Here is a 16,663-nt window from a genome sequence, read left to right on the forward strand (position 1 = left end):
AGACCCACAGATCCGTTTTCGTACACCTCTCAAAAATGGGCAGGTTGCCAAATAGCAGTTTCCAACCTCCAGCTGAAACATCTAGGAAGATCCGGCCTATTGGCAGGAATGTGGAATTTATGAGGCTCCCCTTTCTGTTTCTGGGATCCATTCCTTTCTTCCTTTCAAGGGATCCTGGGTTTGAGCAATGGGGTTAAGGAAGTACCCCTCCTGGGACCCTTTCATTAGACACAGCTTGCGTAAGATATGTCATGGTGTTCTTCTATTCTGATTGGCCCAACAGGCAGGGCTCACAGGGAAACCCTGTGCAAGCAGAATGCAGCAGTCTCTCCACACCGCGACATGCCAAATAGGGGAGGAGGAGCTGTGATTGGTTGCCATGTGGTCCCGTAATGGACAAAAAATGTGATGACTGAGCCCTTACCGTTATGGCCGTCTGGCCAAGCCGAACAAGCTGGATTGGCCGAAGGGAACTGACCACTTCGAAACCATGCACAAGCCTAAACACAAATAAATCAAATATGTATGAAATATATTCGATAAATATATTTGAAAATACAGTCCCTCTCATGAAGAATAATCATTATGAATATTCATATGTACACAGCAAATAAGTCTTTATCTACTTTATTTGTTTCATTTTATATGCCAAGTTTCTTTCAGCATGGACCCAAGGTGTGATGAGTCATGGGCCATGTAGTCCCGTTCCTGGCACTGTGGTGCTAGATGAAGAGGAAAACTTGGGTTTTTCACCGTTTCAGTCAGAATTGGAACTTTCCCAGCCAGATTTGGAAACCTTGCACCTGCAAGAGATTTGTCTTCCAGAAGTCTGTCAAACAAGCCCTGAACCTAAATCTCCTACGTTTTCTCGCCATGAGTTTTGTAAACAACAGAGGGGAGTTCAAGCGGCCTCTCGCAGGAGTGCGAGGATAGCTGCTAAGCATTCAGCTGATTAAGTCTGCTTTCCATGGGAAACTTTAAGGAGTCACACATCTGGACTCAGAGAATAGCTTTCGTTTCTGGTTCTCCAGAGAACTGCTCTTTGGCGGGAAAACGGGACCCTATTTAGGTGTTTTACCCACAAAGGGATCTTGCGAAGTCAATTCGTCAGCTACCGGAGTAGCGTGTGTGGACAGCTACTCCGTTTCCAAGCCTCGTTCCTGTTTCAAGCCTTGTTCCCGATTTCAAGCCTTCGTTTCCAGCCTTGTTTTACTCTCCGGATCTTGCCTTGTTTTCCGGACCTCGCCAAGTAATTCCACGGATCCTATCCTTGCTCCTTGTTTCCTTGTTGCCTTGAATCAAGCCTTGTGTTCCAAGAATCAAGTTATTTCCTAGCCTTGCTCAAGTTCATGGACTAAAGGACCTTGTCATCTCCCCTCACTTGCTTGGCAAGTGAGTGTTTCGGTTATTGGATTACAACTTTGGACCTTAATATTTCATATTGGACATTGTTTCCTTGGACTAATTTTGACCTTTCCTGAAAGGTCTACTCCTGGACTAATTCATACGCTTGCTTTTATTAACTTTATATATTTCCTTAATAAAGATATTAGATAGATTCTGGCTTCTGTGTATGGTTATTGGTGCTCTGCTGCCTGGGTCGTGACACAAGGTGACATACAGCCAAATAAAAAGCAGTATTTCATGCAAAAGTTTAACAACATTAAATAATTCTATTAAGAACACTAAGTTTAGGTCATCTGTCAGGGGTACTTTGGTTGTGTTTTTCCTGCATGTCAGGGGGTTGGACTAGATGGCCCATGCAGTTGCTTCCAACTCTATAATTCTATGATTTTATGAAATTTTAGCAGTTTAAAATATATTAAAGCAGAGTAAAATTATAAAAGATATAACACTCATTAAAAGCTCAGTCTTCCATACCATAAGTTAAGAACCTGCCTTATATACAGTAGAAGTGTATTTGTTGGTGTAAATACAGCAGACAGGAAGATGACTTAGGGCACATCTACACTGATACTATAGTGCAGCTTGCAACCGGTTTGAGAAGAACCAGTTTTGCTAAATGGGTGATTAAACTGCTATGCTCGGAAGTGGTTTGAAACCAGGATGGCTAATATATTGAACACAGAACCTGGCTTCAAACTGCTCTGTTGTTTTTTCCTTTCATTTCCTGCATAGATGTGTACCAGCGTGGATTTTTTTTTTTTAAAGGGCAAATGACAGTTAGAGTGAGGTATCAGGGCCTAATATAGACCGTTCCTCTCTCTAGACTGCACACCAGCACCTTTTCCTTTGCTCATCTGCACAGGGAAAGGAAATAGATCATTTCTGTGTCACACCACCCACTGCTTCTAGCCAGCCACAGAGCTCCATCCAACCTTCTGGCTCATGCAGGTGCCTCTTTTAATCATATATGCTCTAGATCAGGGGTCCTCAATTTTTTTTAATAAGAGGGCCACTTTATGGTCCCTCAGACTATTAAGGTCCCAGGCTATAATTTGAAAAAGAACATGAACTATCCCATCTCGAGCTGCATGGAGAGGTGGCTGCTGCTGCTGCTGCTGCTGCTGCTTCTTCTTCTTCTTCTTCTTCTTCTTCTTCTTCTTCTTCTTCTTCTTCTTCTTCTTCTTCTTCTTCTTCTTCTTATTTCGAAGCTCTGAAATCCAAAACAATTCTAGTCCCAAGCATTTTGGATAAGGAATACACAACCTGCACTCCAGATTTCAGACTGCTACATTAGTCATGCCATGGAAGTCAACCAACACTCACAAATAACTGTGGTGATCTGTCCTCCATCTGGTTATACCTTACCACAGTTTTTACTCTCCATCTCCACCATAGATGTCTCCTTCTCTTGCTTTGGAACCCAAAACTGACAAAGATTCTGTCCTTCTCTCTCTCTCTCTCTCTCTCTCTCTCTCTCTCTCTCTGTGTGTGTGTGTGTGTGATCAGAATGTCTGTTGATTTATGATGACCCCATGAATTTCAAATTTTCTAATCAGGGGTTGCTGCGAGTTTTCCACCACCCCCTCTTCTGAAATATAGCACATACTGACTGGTATCCAACCAGTTCCTACCCAGGCCTGTCCTTGCTCACCTTTTCAGATCAGATGCTTTTAGTACTTGGGTGAGAGGTCACCATGTGATGCAGTGTGGCAAAAAAGGCATAATGTAATATACCTCAAATGGGGCACTCCAGCATTTCACAAATGTAAATTGGGGCATATATGACCAAGCAATATCACAACACAGTCAAAATTACAAAAATGAAAGAAAGCTCAGGAGCTAGGAGACATTGCAGCAGTTTCTTTTTGCTCGATCCTCTTCAGATGAGCAAGACTCCATTCACTCCAGTCCTTTCCTTTCCCCTTCCTGCTGAGTTGAACTCAAACTACTTTTTCACTTTGAACTCAACATGCAGCAATTAAAGTAAGTTGAGGAAAAAGGGGATAGTGGCAAGAGAAGAAACTAGGACATTTTAAAAGCAGCTAAAAAGTGGGATAATAAGGATTAATTGAGACTATTGTGCAGTATGGTAACGTAATGCTGGAAGTGCCTACATTTAGCTTCGGAAACAGCTATTTGCCCAAAGCCCTCCTCTAAGTCGATGGCTATGAACCTAGGGAAGCCTCTTGAAAGCAAAAAATGTAAGATCCTGTCATCATGAAGGTATTGCATAACTGTGTGGCCAATACACCAGCAACTGATACCCAGTTGCAGTGGAGGATAGTTAGTAACTTGGTACTACTGCCCTTTATTTGACTTTTGCTGTAAGGCGAGGAAAGACAGAAGGAGGCCATAGCAATTGATATTTATCCCTGTCTAGCAAAGATGGGTATGATACTGAGATGCAAGGTGAAGCTATGATCCAGAGGTGTGTATCTGTGTGCGCAAAGCTCCAGATGGTTTCATGTTTGCCTTGAGCAACAAATTATCTGCTAAGCCTTGAAGTCTTATCAATACTCCTCATATAAAAACATCCCCATAAACTGGCAGCTCACCACTACATTTTTGTTCCAATAGCCTTAGGTGTAATCTGAAACCAGCATGTCATCATTAAGAACCCAATCTACTTAAGCCTGCAAGTCTTCTTTCATTCCCGGTTAAGGACCTCATCACATTGAGGTCAACGTTGTGATTTGCCAGCCTCCTTGGCAGATCTGAGAGGCAGTGGGGCAATCCTGGTGCCCCACCCACCAACTAACACTTTCCCATCCCACGTGGGAAAGCGTTGGAAACCCATCAAAGCCCCGTTGTTCCTAACATAAATAACATTGTATTCCCAAATGCAGATCACTCTACTACCACATCAACCATGCTATGGAAGTCCACTCACAATAATGAGCATCTCCATCTCGCCAAGTACACTACAGAATTCCAGAAACGCTTGGGCCGCTTCCAAACCCGTTTCGAAGACATCGTCTTGCTAAACACCGAAGGAAGGAAGGATATGGAAACATTCAGAGACAGTCGGATTGACTTGATAGATTACCCAGCCTTTACTGCAGAGATGCGCAACCCAATGGTGAGGACCAATCTCGAAGGTTTGGCCGGGGATTTGGAAAGACTCAGCACAGTTCAGAGTGACAGAACGGTGGCAGAGCGGCTGGCAGAAGAAGCCTGGAAATTGAAGGAAATCCAGAATACGATGGTGCTGTTGATGGAAGGCATGGTGGCAAAGCTGAAAAAAAGCATCCATTTCCTTCAACCAGCTTCATAAGCTGCACCTCAAAATGTCTGGTTTCCAGCCTTTTTCCATTTCAGTCACCCTCCTTCTGGACACATTCTAGCTTGTCAATACCCTTCTTGAATTGTGGTATCCAAAACTGGACCCAATATTCCAGGTAGGGTCTGAACAAAGCAGAATAGATTGGGACTATTGCTTCCTTTGATCTAGGCACTATACATGCAGCCTAGAATTGCACTGGCTTTTTAAAGCTGCTGCAGCACGCTGCTGATTCATATTTAGCTTGTGGTCTGTTAAGACTTCTAGTTCCCTTTCATGGGTACTGTTGTCAAACCAGTATCATCCATCCTATATATGTGCAATTATTTTTTTCTGCCTAAATGTGGTACCTTGTATTTCTTCCTGTTGAAATTAATTTTGTTAGTTTTGGCTTGGCTCTCTAATCTGTTACAGTCATTCTGGATTCTGATCCTCTGGGGTATTAGCTATTCCTCCCAATTCTTACCATCACAACAAATATAATCATCACTAATCCCCCCAAATGAAAAGAAACACAGAGGGCACTCCCCCCAATACTTCATAAGTGTAAATGTGTGTTTGACTGTTGTTAGATGAGGTTTTGGATATTAATGGAAAATCTGTCATGGTTTCTCATTTTTATAAGCCTTTACTAGCTTTGTTTAAGTTTTTTTTAAAGGAAATATGTTCTTTTGAATATCAAGTGCGACATGTCCATCTGCAGCATCATTTAAATGTGTAAAATAGAAATGTGTAAAATAAATAAAGGGAATTGTCTTCGAAATGCCTTTCACTCTTAATTAATAAAATAAAACAAAAACACTTTATGAATGATACAAAAAAGTGTGTGAAGGGGGAGAGGAAAGGGCCCTGAATCAACACTGGGTCAGCTTTACAACATAATTGAATTAAGCCGTGTGTGCCACCTATAATCACAAAGCAAGGCACGGGGACTTGTCTCTTCTGAATGTTGGGAGCCTGCCAGTCAATGGGGGGAGAAAGACTCTTTAAACTGGTTAAATGCCTGGCAAGCGTGCGTGGAACCCTCCTAGCTAACAGGTGGCTGAATAAACCTCAGCTGGTGTTGCACAGAGCGCTCACACTGACCTTCTTGAGGATAATTTCAGCCTACATACACACACACTGTATTTGGTGTAGTGAAAAAAATGAGGACAAATAATATCTTTTAGTCGCTAGAGTTACCAGTGGCCTGCGCTTCCACTCTCCCCGCCTTCTTTCAGCCCCCCAACCCCGTCCCTCAGCTGAATTAACATAAAGGAACAGTGACAACAACAAGCTGAAAAGCGTAGCTGGTGGGAGGATTAAGTATATCATTGAAAGGAATTATGTTGTAAATGACTGGGAGGGATCGGGCTTCTGTTCCTTGGTCCCATCTGGTCCTTAAAGAATACCTTGTCGTAATTACCCCCAGATGGCTTTGTGCTATGCAGGGTCTGGACAGCCAGGTGCCACTGTGCCCTGCTGGGTGTGATATTCATTGCTTCATGCAATGGCAAAAGGGGGGGGAGAGGGAGGGGAAGAGAAAAAGACTTTATTGCAACCTCATTTCTTTCAGAGTATTACACAAATATGAAATGAAGCGAGCTCATCTGAACAGAGGCTTATTTGTTTGGAAGCTAGAGGGTGGCACACCTAACAGAGGACCCAGGCGGATGCTTTTTCAGCTTCTCCTTTCTTATGATCACAGAAAAGGGTGGAAACATGAACCATTTGCAGAGCTGTTGGACAAATGATTTGCAGAGATTTTTTATCCATTGCCAAGCTGGCAATGTAACAATAATTTTTTTTAAAATGATCTTATGCTTTAAATGTGAATGTTTTCTTAGAATACTTTCATACATTACAGAGCAAGAAACCTGGGTTTCACTGACATATTTTGCTTAACAGGAAGTCACTGCCAATCCTGGATTTTCAATGTGTGTACCTGCCTGATGTATGTGCAGTGCACCATTATAGTGTATATATGTTGGAATAGGACTTCAAAAGAGCAAAATTCAAATCTCATTTAGCCACAGAAACCTTGGGCAAATCTCAAGTGACAAACTTCCTCTGAATAAATCTTGCCAAATAAACCATTGGATAGTGTTGACACCATAAGAACAAATCTGAAGGCACACCACCACCACCACAGATTATTTACATACCTTTAAACATTTGCATATCACAGTCACTTATTGGTTAAGATCATATATAATATAAATCTACACTGAGATAGTTTCATAGTGATCGAGCAACACATCCTGCTGAATGCAACTTAGGAATTTTTCTCTCCAACCAGCCTGGGAGCAGCCACAGAGAAGGCTCTGTCCCAAGTCCTTAACAACAACTCCGCGAAGGTAGTGGGCCTTAGAGAAATATTTCCTCTGCAGAGCTTAATATTGGTGAATAATTACTCATCATCTGAGAATGCACAACTGCATGGCATGAATTCTGTTAATCTAAATTAGAGGAGACTCAATCAATTATGGAATGCTGAGTTATGTAATGTAGGTAAATATAGTTGATACCATAACTCTACTCTAATCAGGACTACTAATAGTATTTAATCTATGAGAAGTGGCTACACTGTACTGCAGTGGTTCTCAACCCGTGGGTCCCCAGGTGTTTTGGCATACAACTCCCAGAAATCCCAGCCAGTTTACCAGCTGTTAGGATTTCAGGAAGTTGAAGGCCAAAACATCTGGGGACCCACAGGTTGAGAATTACTGCTGTACAGTCATCCCTCCACTTTCACAGGTTTCACACTTGTGGTTTTGATTATTTTGAAATGTCAAATTGGAGCTGTATTCACACAGCCATCCTGTCTTCAGGAGTGTTTGAGGGGGCTTTTAGCGAGGTCATGTGGTGTGTGTTTACTTTTCCTGATACTTTCTTTTCTCTGTACATGTGAAGCAGAAACCAAGAGGAGGAGCCAACCCTGTGCAACGCTTCATTTACCCTGTAGATCCACCTCATCCTTCTTTTCCTGTGTGCTGTGAATGTCTATTAAGTTCAGGCAAAGGAAGGGAAATATTGGGGCTGGGCGTGTGGGACACACAAAAACACATGCACAGAGGAAGAGGTGGAGAAACCAGATGCACAAGGTGACATTGCAGGCTTATACAAGGCCTGTTCCTCTGCTTCTTTCTATTTGCTGCATGTTTTTGTTCTTACGGTAGTGTTGGCTTTCCCAAATGAAATGGATAATCACAGCACACAGGAATAGGAAGAGGAGCTGGGATTCACAGGGCAAGACAAATGGCTCTTCCTCCTCTTTCCACTGGAACCATGATCGGCAGTCCCCCCTCCCCAGGGGATCACAGTGACAGCACCCCAATCCTCTCTCAGATTTTTGTGGTTTTCCACTTTTGTAGGGACGAATGTTTGTAATCCCTGCAAAAGTGGAAGGAGGACTGCAGAACTCCATATATACAACTGTGGATTAAATGTTATCTATTGCATGACAGCCAAAAAAAAGAACTTAAAAATAAAACACCATTGGTATTTCAGCCATTATGTATTTAAGTGTGCATTCTCAAAAATGTAGGCTGAGAGCTTGTATCATCAAAATAACAGGAATGAAAGAAATGGGTCATTATAGTTATGCCTGATACTGCCAATGCTTTGCTCCCCTGATCTCTGCAGCCTGAGAACACTGCAACCATGGCATTTCCAACACACTGCAAATCAAAACACTGAGGTATGACAGATGCAGTTCTGCCCTAGTTGTGGGATGCATCAAAAACGGAGACCCCTCAGAGTCCTGCCACACCTACTTGTTTCAAAGTGCTCTGTGATCATAAGAGCATTGCAGACATCTTCTTCCCAGCACCTCCATCTGCAGCACTTCAAAATACTTTGGTTGGGGTGCTTCCAGGCGGCCAAGTTAGATTTTTGGGATCACATTCAGTCATTCGCATCTGTAAACACGAATCTCCAGCAGTTATGAGATTGTAAATCCAGTTTACAATCTCATAACTGCTGAATAGGATGTTAGCCATAATGTGTGAAGACAGTTAATAGGGATATTTAAAGTTTAGTGAACCCATGAAGCATCCCTTTTACAACGGAGCCTGGCACAGTAGGTCAGAACTGGAAAAACAGCTCCAGTCTCTATGACTGAAAGGTGAGGAAAACCTCATAGTGAAGCAGAGACAATGAATCTACTCTGGTATATGGTTTGAAATGTGAAAGTGTTATCCAAGCTATTGAACCTTATTCCCTAAAGTGGTTCTGCTTTTTGGTTATCTTCTTTAAAAGTTCAGACTAAAACCTGGAGTAGATTTATTTTCCACCAGATGTGGGAGCTACTGAAACTGAACAACATTTTGGAAGAAAATGAGACAGCTGCCTCTGGCAGATTATTTTGGCTGCCATGAAAGGCCAAAAAATAGTTGCTTATTTATTATTCGGGGTGTTTGATTTATTGTTAAGGTAAAGGTAAAGGTTTCCCCTGACATTAAATCTAGTCATGTCTGACTCTGGGGATTGGTGCTCATCTCCATTTCTAAGCCAAAGAGTTGGTGTTGTCCGTAGATGCCTCCAAGGTCATGTGGCCGGCATGACTGCATAGAGTGCCATTACCTTCCCGATGGAGCGGTACCTATTGATCTACTCACATTTGCATGTTTTCAAACTGCTAGGTTGGCAGGAGCTGGTGCGGGAAGGTAATGGCGCTCCATGCAGTCATGCCAGCCACATGACCTTGGAGGTGTCTATGGACAACGCTGGCTCTTCGGCTTAGAAATGGAGATGAGCACCAACCCGCAGAGTCAGACATGACTGGACTTAATGTCAGGGGAAACCTTTACCTTTACCTTTACTAAGATCCCGAAAGCTATGCAAGGTCAGACATGTGTTCAAAGAAGCCCTGTTTGATCAGTACTCATTATTGTGGGCCTAGGGAGAAAAAAACCATGATTGAAATGATGAATAAACCTCTAGACCCACCGAACCTGATTTAGACTCAAAGTGCAAAGACCAGGGGAAGATACCACAAGGTCATTGAACTAATATCCTTTATAAACATTTCTCACAAGAACCACAACTTGAATAAAATCTGAATGTTCTTCATTCATAGGTAGGGGAAAATAAAAAGGAGGAAAAGAAGCTGGGATGTTTTTAATACTGCTGAAAAGGTGGGAGTGATAAAGGATTAATTGGGACTGTCCTGCCAAAACAGGACACTTAAACGGCATGCCATTTTGTGTTAGTTTAAAACCATTAATCACTATTCAGTGGCTTCTAATTGAGTGAAAATACAATTTTTTGAAGGCATAGGCATTTAACTGAGATGAAAACTGGGGTAAAATGAATGCAAAATGCCTAGTATGACACCTTAAAGTAAACCACTTTGAGTATCCTTGTGGAGAAAAAAAATGGGATATAAATAACAACAACAACAACAACAACAACATTTGATTTTATTGTTCTTTTACATCTGGCAAGAAGTATATAGCTTCTTTCCAGTCAGTTCTCAGCTGCAGCAATTCCAGCATATAGAAATTCCCATGGCTTCTATAATTATGTTTCTGATCAATGGAAATAAATGTATTAGTCAAAGAACCGGCAAAAATGTGTATCAGTCCACCAGTAGTTAGTCTATCAGTTTGTTTGGATGGGTTATATTCATATACATTATCTATCTATCTGTCATAGATATTGCCTTTCACATCGTCTGGACCTAAGCTGTAAATAGGGCTTTACAGGTCATGTTCAGCACTTTTAATATTTTAAAATTATTATTATTATTATTATTATTATTATTATTATTATTATTATTATTATTATTATCATTATTATTATCCCACTTTATCTCCCGCAAAGAGAACTCAAAGTGGCTTAATTTTCAAAAATTAACATTGAAAGGTATAATATTAAAATACATTTAACAAATTATATTTTTAAATGCAGTTTAAGTAAACTTAGTTTCAAAATACATTAGTTCTAATGCACCTACTTAAAAAACTAGTTAATGGCCAAAAGTTTGTCTGAATGGAAAACAGTTTCCCTGCTTGTAGATGGACAGCTGGGAGGAATCAGACCTGGCCTCCTTCGGAAGTGTGCTTCACAACCTAGGAAAAAGACTATTGAAAAAGTCTTCTTTTCACATCTCCACAAAACATGTCTCTCAAGATGGCAGAGCCAAGAAGAGGATATTTCCTAAAAAAGAGGATATTTCCTAAAGATGTCATAATTCAAGGTATGTACATGACAATATGGCCTTTCTGATATTTAGTTACAATATCTTTGGATATTTGGATTGATAGTCTTTTATTGCATATGAGGTGCATGGATTCCCAAATTCCCCAATTCATTGAACTGGAAAATGGCTTGTGTGACCTTCCCTATTTCAGATCAATTGCTTCTTGATCATTTTTGAATTAGAGATGTGGAGTATTTTACCATTCTGATAAGTTAAATTCATAGTAAAGTTTACTTGTTAATATGTTTTTAACTGTAGTACAATCAGCCTTCTATAACAACGGGTTCTGTTTTCATGGATCCAACCATCCATGGCCTAACAATGTGAACAAAATAAATCCAAAAAGCAAATCACAATTTTGCCATTTTATATAACAGACAACATTTTACTATGCCTCTGTATATAAGGAGACTTCAGCAGTCATAGATTTGGTTGGTTATCCATGAAGAAGTCTGGAGCCAAACCCCTGTGGATACCAAAAGCTCATTGTATTGTTCTTTTAAACTGCAAGCTGCATTGTCCCAATTTTGGGAGAAAGGCTAGATACAAATAAATACCTCCACCCTCACCTCCTGTTGTTGTTGCTGTTGTTGTTGTTGTTATCATTATTATCAGCATCATCATAATCTTAGTCATTACTTTAGAATTCTTCATAGCTTGGCTGCATAAAGAGATGTACTGCAAAATGGTATTCTTACATAATGTAAACTGATGGCTGTGTGCTATCACATAATGACGAAAGCACAATGTGCAATGAGAATAACATAATATGTAACATCACTTTATGTACAATTCTACTTTTTGCTTCTGTTATGCTATGGGAAATAATTCTTCCTGCATGCACAGTATTGTTTATGCATGTGTATCTCACTAACAGAATGCCAGTCACAAGCAGAATTCAATGTGTTTTCCTAGGAAATAATAAAACTCTGATGGTATCTTTCCAATAGATCTTCCTGGATTAATAATGGTGGCCTTTCTTAGTCTCCAATGTGCATGCCCCACAGAAGCTCAGCTGTTTTGCTTCTCTTCTTAAAAGCCAGAGCCATTACAATAGGCTGGGGTGCAGGGGTGGGGGAGGAATAAAGAAATTGCCTCAGGAGATGAACTTCACAGACAGGCTTTGATCATACCCAGAAGAAACACAAGTGTTTCTTTTCAAGATATGGAGGTTGCAGATTTCTACACAATGTCTATATGGTATACTCTGCTTTCAAGATGCTGGGCTTAAAAGCACATTGAGTTCATAGTGGAGAATTACAAAGAGTGGAGGAGAACAATACTGCAAGAACCACCTTCTCCCTTTCATTGCTCTCTCTCCCTGATTTTTTTTAAACAACCAATATGTTCTTGGAACTGTATTAAAAATACCTGAAGTACTAGCATTACTTTTTTCCCGGGGAAAGAAAAACGTATTACTTTTGAAGTTATATTATCCAATACAGAATATTAGGCCCATGGCTAAAATAAGATTGCTTTCCTAGGAGATTTTCACTGGAAGCTATGGATCTCTAGTTCCACTGTTGGAGCTTTCCACTACATTGATGTCTGAACAAAGCTTCACCCCTGGTAGGACCAAAAACAAAGAACTTTGAGATATGGCAGGGGGCTGTGAAGGGGAAAATAGTTGCCAAATATTGTTATTGACCCTTCAGACAGAGTTGGAAATTTTGCCAGCACAAAAGCTGTCATAGAGTTCATCTACACTATAGAAAAAGTCATATTCACCTTGTAGTCACTGTTATCTTGACACATGATGTTTTTGACTGTTCACTTGCAATGTGGTTCTTCAGATTTTAATTTTTTTTCCAAAAAAATTGCTTTTTACCCCACAGTTTTTAAAAAATTGGAGTTTTTAGCATGTGGTTGGCAGTTGCCGCGAGTACTGACAGTTAATGACTTGCATGAAGCATTACTAATGATTGTACTTTACAATTTATTACTGTTAGTGTGAGAATGTATGAGCATGCCTGTATGCAAAACTAGATCAAAGTTCTGTCATTTTCTAAACTCTACTGAGTTCTATCATTAGGGCAGGAAGTCAGATGATGAGTGGGGCATTTATTCATATTCCCTTCCAATGGCCTCCAGTGAGAGATGGAAGGTTAAATATAAGTTTGAGTATACTGGCCAATTTTTTAAAAGAAGACATTTACCTTGTTCATATTAGAAGGAAGAGATAACTAAAGTTGAATTTATTTAAGTTTATAAAAGTAGACAAAGCAGGCTGCTAACAATTAATGGCCCAATCATAAATGTGTCTTTGATCTTTAACAAACAGTCATGGAGTCAGTCTGGCTCCTTTACAGCCCTTTGTGTGTGGATGTATGCTTATGCATGTCTGAGCATGTATATGAGTGCTCCACTATGCAAAGCTTTGCCCTGAATCAGACTTCAAAATAGTTCAGAATGACATGCTAACAGTATTGACAGAAAAGTGTATTTGCCAATAAAGATGTCATCAGCTATGCTCAGTGATGCTGTACTGTCTATAAACTGTCTCGTATACTAGAGCAGGCAGCAGCAAAATGTCAAGACTACAATAATCAAAAGATTCACAACAGACTTTTCTCCTCCTCCAGGCTTGTTGACCATGCTGTAATCTCAGAGGGGAATATCTTGTTTAGCATCCAGCATCAAAGTCCTGACTAACTATTTCAAAGTTATCCCTGATGAGATCAGAAACTTCAAGGATGTGTTCATGGTGTGTCAGGGTTGCCAGGCTGAATACAGGATGGGGCTCCTTTAGGTCTAATCAGTATCAAATTTTGGATCAAGAAATACCATTTGACTTCCATTCCATGGGACTAGTACTCCTGGTTTCCTTTATTCAAATCCTCTTTAGGCATTTTCTAGGTCCTCTAGTACAACTTTATGGCATTCTTGAACCGTAAATCTTTCTTTTCAATAGAGTCCATTATTATCCAATGGTTTTGAACAAACATGTGAAGATCAGGAATGTATCACCCGTAGATATGATGGCTGTAATGTAAGGAAGTACGAGACAAAACTATTGCACTCTCTTTCCCCAAGTCCTACTTTTTAGTTGCTGCCCTCCCCGGTACAGCTGTTTACTGGTCAGTGGGGAATAGGGGAGAGAGCACAGAGGACATTCGTTGGTGTGTGTGTCCAGCTATAGGAACAGAGCTGGAAACATCTCCAGTGCCCCCCTGTTCTCCAGAACCAGTAAATGAGTGTGTTGGGTAGAAGGAACTGCAGCAGTGAAATAGGGTATGGGGTGGGGGGTTGGGAGAGAAGATTTACAGCAATTTTGCCTGATTAAATTTTAAGTTTTCTTCCTGATCCAGGGACTATTTAGCATTACAGCATCAGAAATTGTCTTCTATATTCAGGATGGCAACCATAATGTGGATTTATGGAACTCCAAAGATCCCTTAGATCCTTTTACAGGCCCTAAAGCCCATGATGGGTAATGGGGTCACCTGAGTCATCCAAATGAAGCCTCAGATAAACCTAGATTAAAACTGGGATATCCTAGTTTTCTCTAGATGAATTTGACACCTGGAAAGATTTGGACCTTAAGCAGTCCCAGGGGTCAGTCCCCAAAGCGAACCCAGTTCTGGAGCTCAAAGGAACAGGATAGCAACCCTTCCCTCCCAGCCCCCATTTCTTGTTCAAAAACTTACCTGAGGGGCCTGCCGGCTACACAGGCCCCACAGGTTAGTTTTTGAAAGGAAAACTGGAAGCTGAAGTTTTGCTGGATGCCAGGGAAATCCCAGGGTTGTGGGAGGGCGTGGGGACTAAATCCCGGGAGGAACTGGGTTAAAATAACTAATTTCCTCCAGGAAATTAGTTAAGTGTAGAAGGGCCCTTAGTTTCTTAATTTTGCCTCCAAGATGAAATTTACCTGGTCCGCATACCTTCTCTCTCTTAACTTACAATGACTAATTTGTTTGTGTTATTTCCCTCAAAATTTTGAGTTAAAAGATAAAACAATATCCAGAAGGAGTTTGGGCAGCTGAAACTCAGCTCTACTTATTGTTCTACTCTGCCAAGAAAGAGAAATGTAGATTTCAAAATTGGAAATTGGAGCCCTTTACCTATTGGGATCTTGTCATTTAGCTTGTTCCCTTGCTACTGAATAACTACTGAATATAAATGACAAGGGATTGAATCAATTGTTTATCTAGCCATAGGAAGGCCTTGTCAAATCCTTGACATTTGAGTGGTATGCAATTAAGTTGCACACACATCTCAGCCAGAGGTGAAATTTATTTTAAAACCCTTCTTTGCACACTTAATAATATAATAGAATTGGATATACAAAATATCCCAATAAAGCCATTTTCCATGTTTTCCGTTTTGCAGTACATGAGAAGAAAATACAAGATACTAATCATTTGCATTTTCTTCCATTTTGTTTTAAATATTTCATATTTTCATTTGAAATCCATCAGTTTTTCATTCTTCGTCAGAACATTAATTCTGGTATTTAATTCATTTTAATTTTTCAGTTTGGTTTCAGTAAGAGAAGACTTATTATTTTCATAGTGCCCTTTAACAAAAAGCAAACGCAAACAAATTAGTTAAGAGAAGATAACAGAAAGATGGGGAAGAGTGGTTCACATCAGCTATCCTTAGATCTCATTTTATCTCACCAACTTGGCTGGGTTTCTTTTTTTGTAGAGGGGTCCATCTTCCAGTTCACTCTAAGCCCTTTCTTGGCTCATAGCTCTCTTGGGTATATCCTTCCAACTCAGTTAGCCAAGAAAGGTCCCAGGCAAGCTGATACACAAGTCCTTGGACTATTCCCCTTCACTTCTCCGCAACATTGCGGTGTTGTGAGTAATGTTCAATCTTATTTCCTCTTGAAGACACTTGGTTACTGCTTGAAGACAGCATGTATGACATTTACCAACCAACTATCTTCAGGAGTGTAATTCTTCAATAATTTTGTTCTTGAAGAAGACAATAAACAATTTGAAAAAAAATCTTTCTGCAATAAAAAAAGTCTTCAAGAACTGCAGATCCCAAAATCTATTCAAAGTTCAGGACATTTTCTGAGCAAAATCTACCTGTGCTGTTTTTGTGCAGAGAGAAGTATTTTCTGCAGAAGAAATCGCATTGTTTCTATCCTTGTGTTCTTGTGCAGATATATTATTTCCTTAGCATAAAATGACGTTCCCTGGGCAGTAAATGATGTTTTCTGGTCAAAAATCCTACATGTGAATTTTGTGCTGAAGTAGTCCTGAACTGTGAAGATTGTCATTGGTTTAGGCTTCTTTTCACCAGAGTCCTACTCTTTTCAAATATTTTCTAATAGTCAGCTTTCTGCATCCACTGATTTTGCAACTATGGTTTCCATCATCTACTGCTATTTACAGTTATTTACACCCTCCCCCAAAAAAATCTCAAAAGCAAATCTTGATTTTGCCATTTTACATAAGGGGCACCCTTTTCTTACATCATTGTATATAATGGGGCTTGAATATCAGGGAGCGGGGGCTAAAACCAATCCCCAGTAGATACTAAGGGCCAACAGTATCTTTCTATACCTACTTCTGCTACCAAAAAGAGATGTTACACAAGGAAATGTGAATGCCCATGGGGCACCTTTTAAAAGGAATGGCTCTAAGAAGCCCCTGCTTCCTTTCCTTATTACGTTATTTCATTTATGTCCATAAAAACCCATGGCAAATTATCCTAGAGTCAGGTAATGGCTGCACCCTCCGTCTTTATTCTGTAATGAAATTTCCCAATATACCTAATCAGTAAGCAGACAAGTGGACTAAAATGCCAGTGCACATATTTCTATGATATTCTCACTGGCA

The sequence above is a fragment of the Anolis carolinensis genome, chromosome 2 (assembly GCF_035594765.1).
Source record: "Anolis carolinensis isolate JA03-04 chromosome 2, rAnoCar3.1.pri, whole genome shotgun sequence".
NCBI lineage: Eukaryota > Metazoa > Chordata > Lepidosauria > Squamata > Dactyloidae > Anolis > Anolis carolinensis.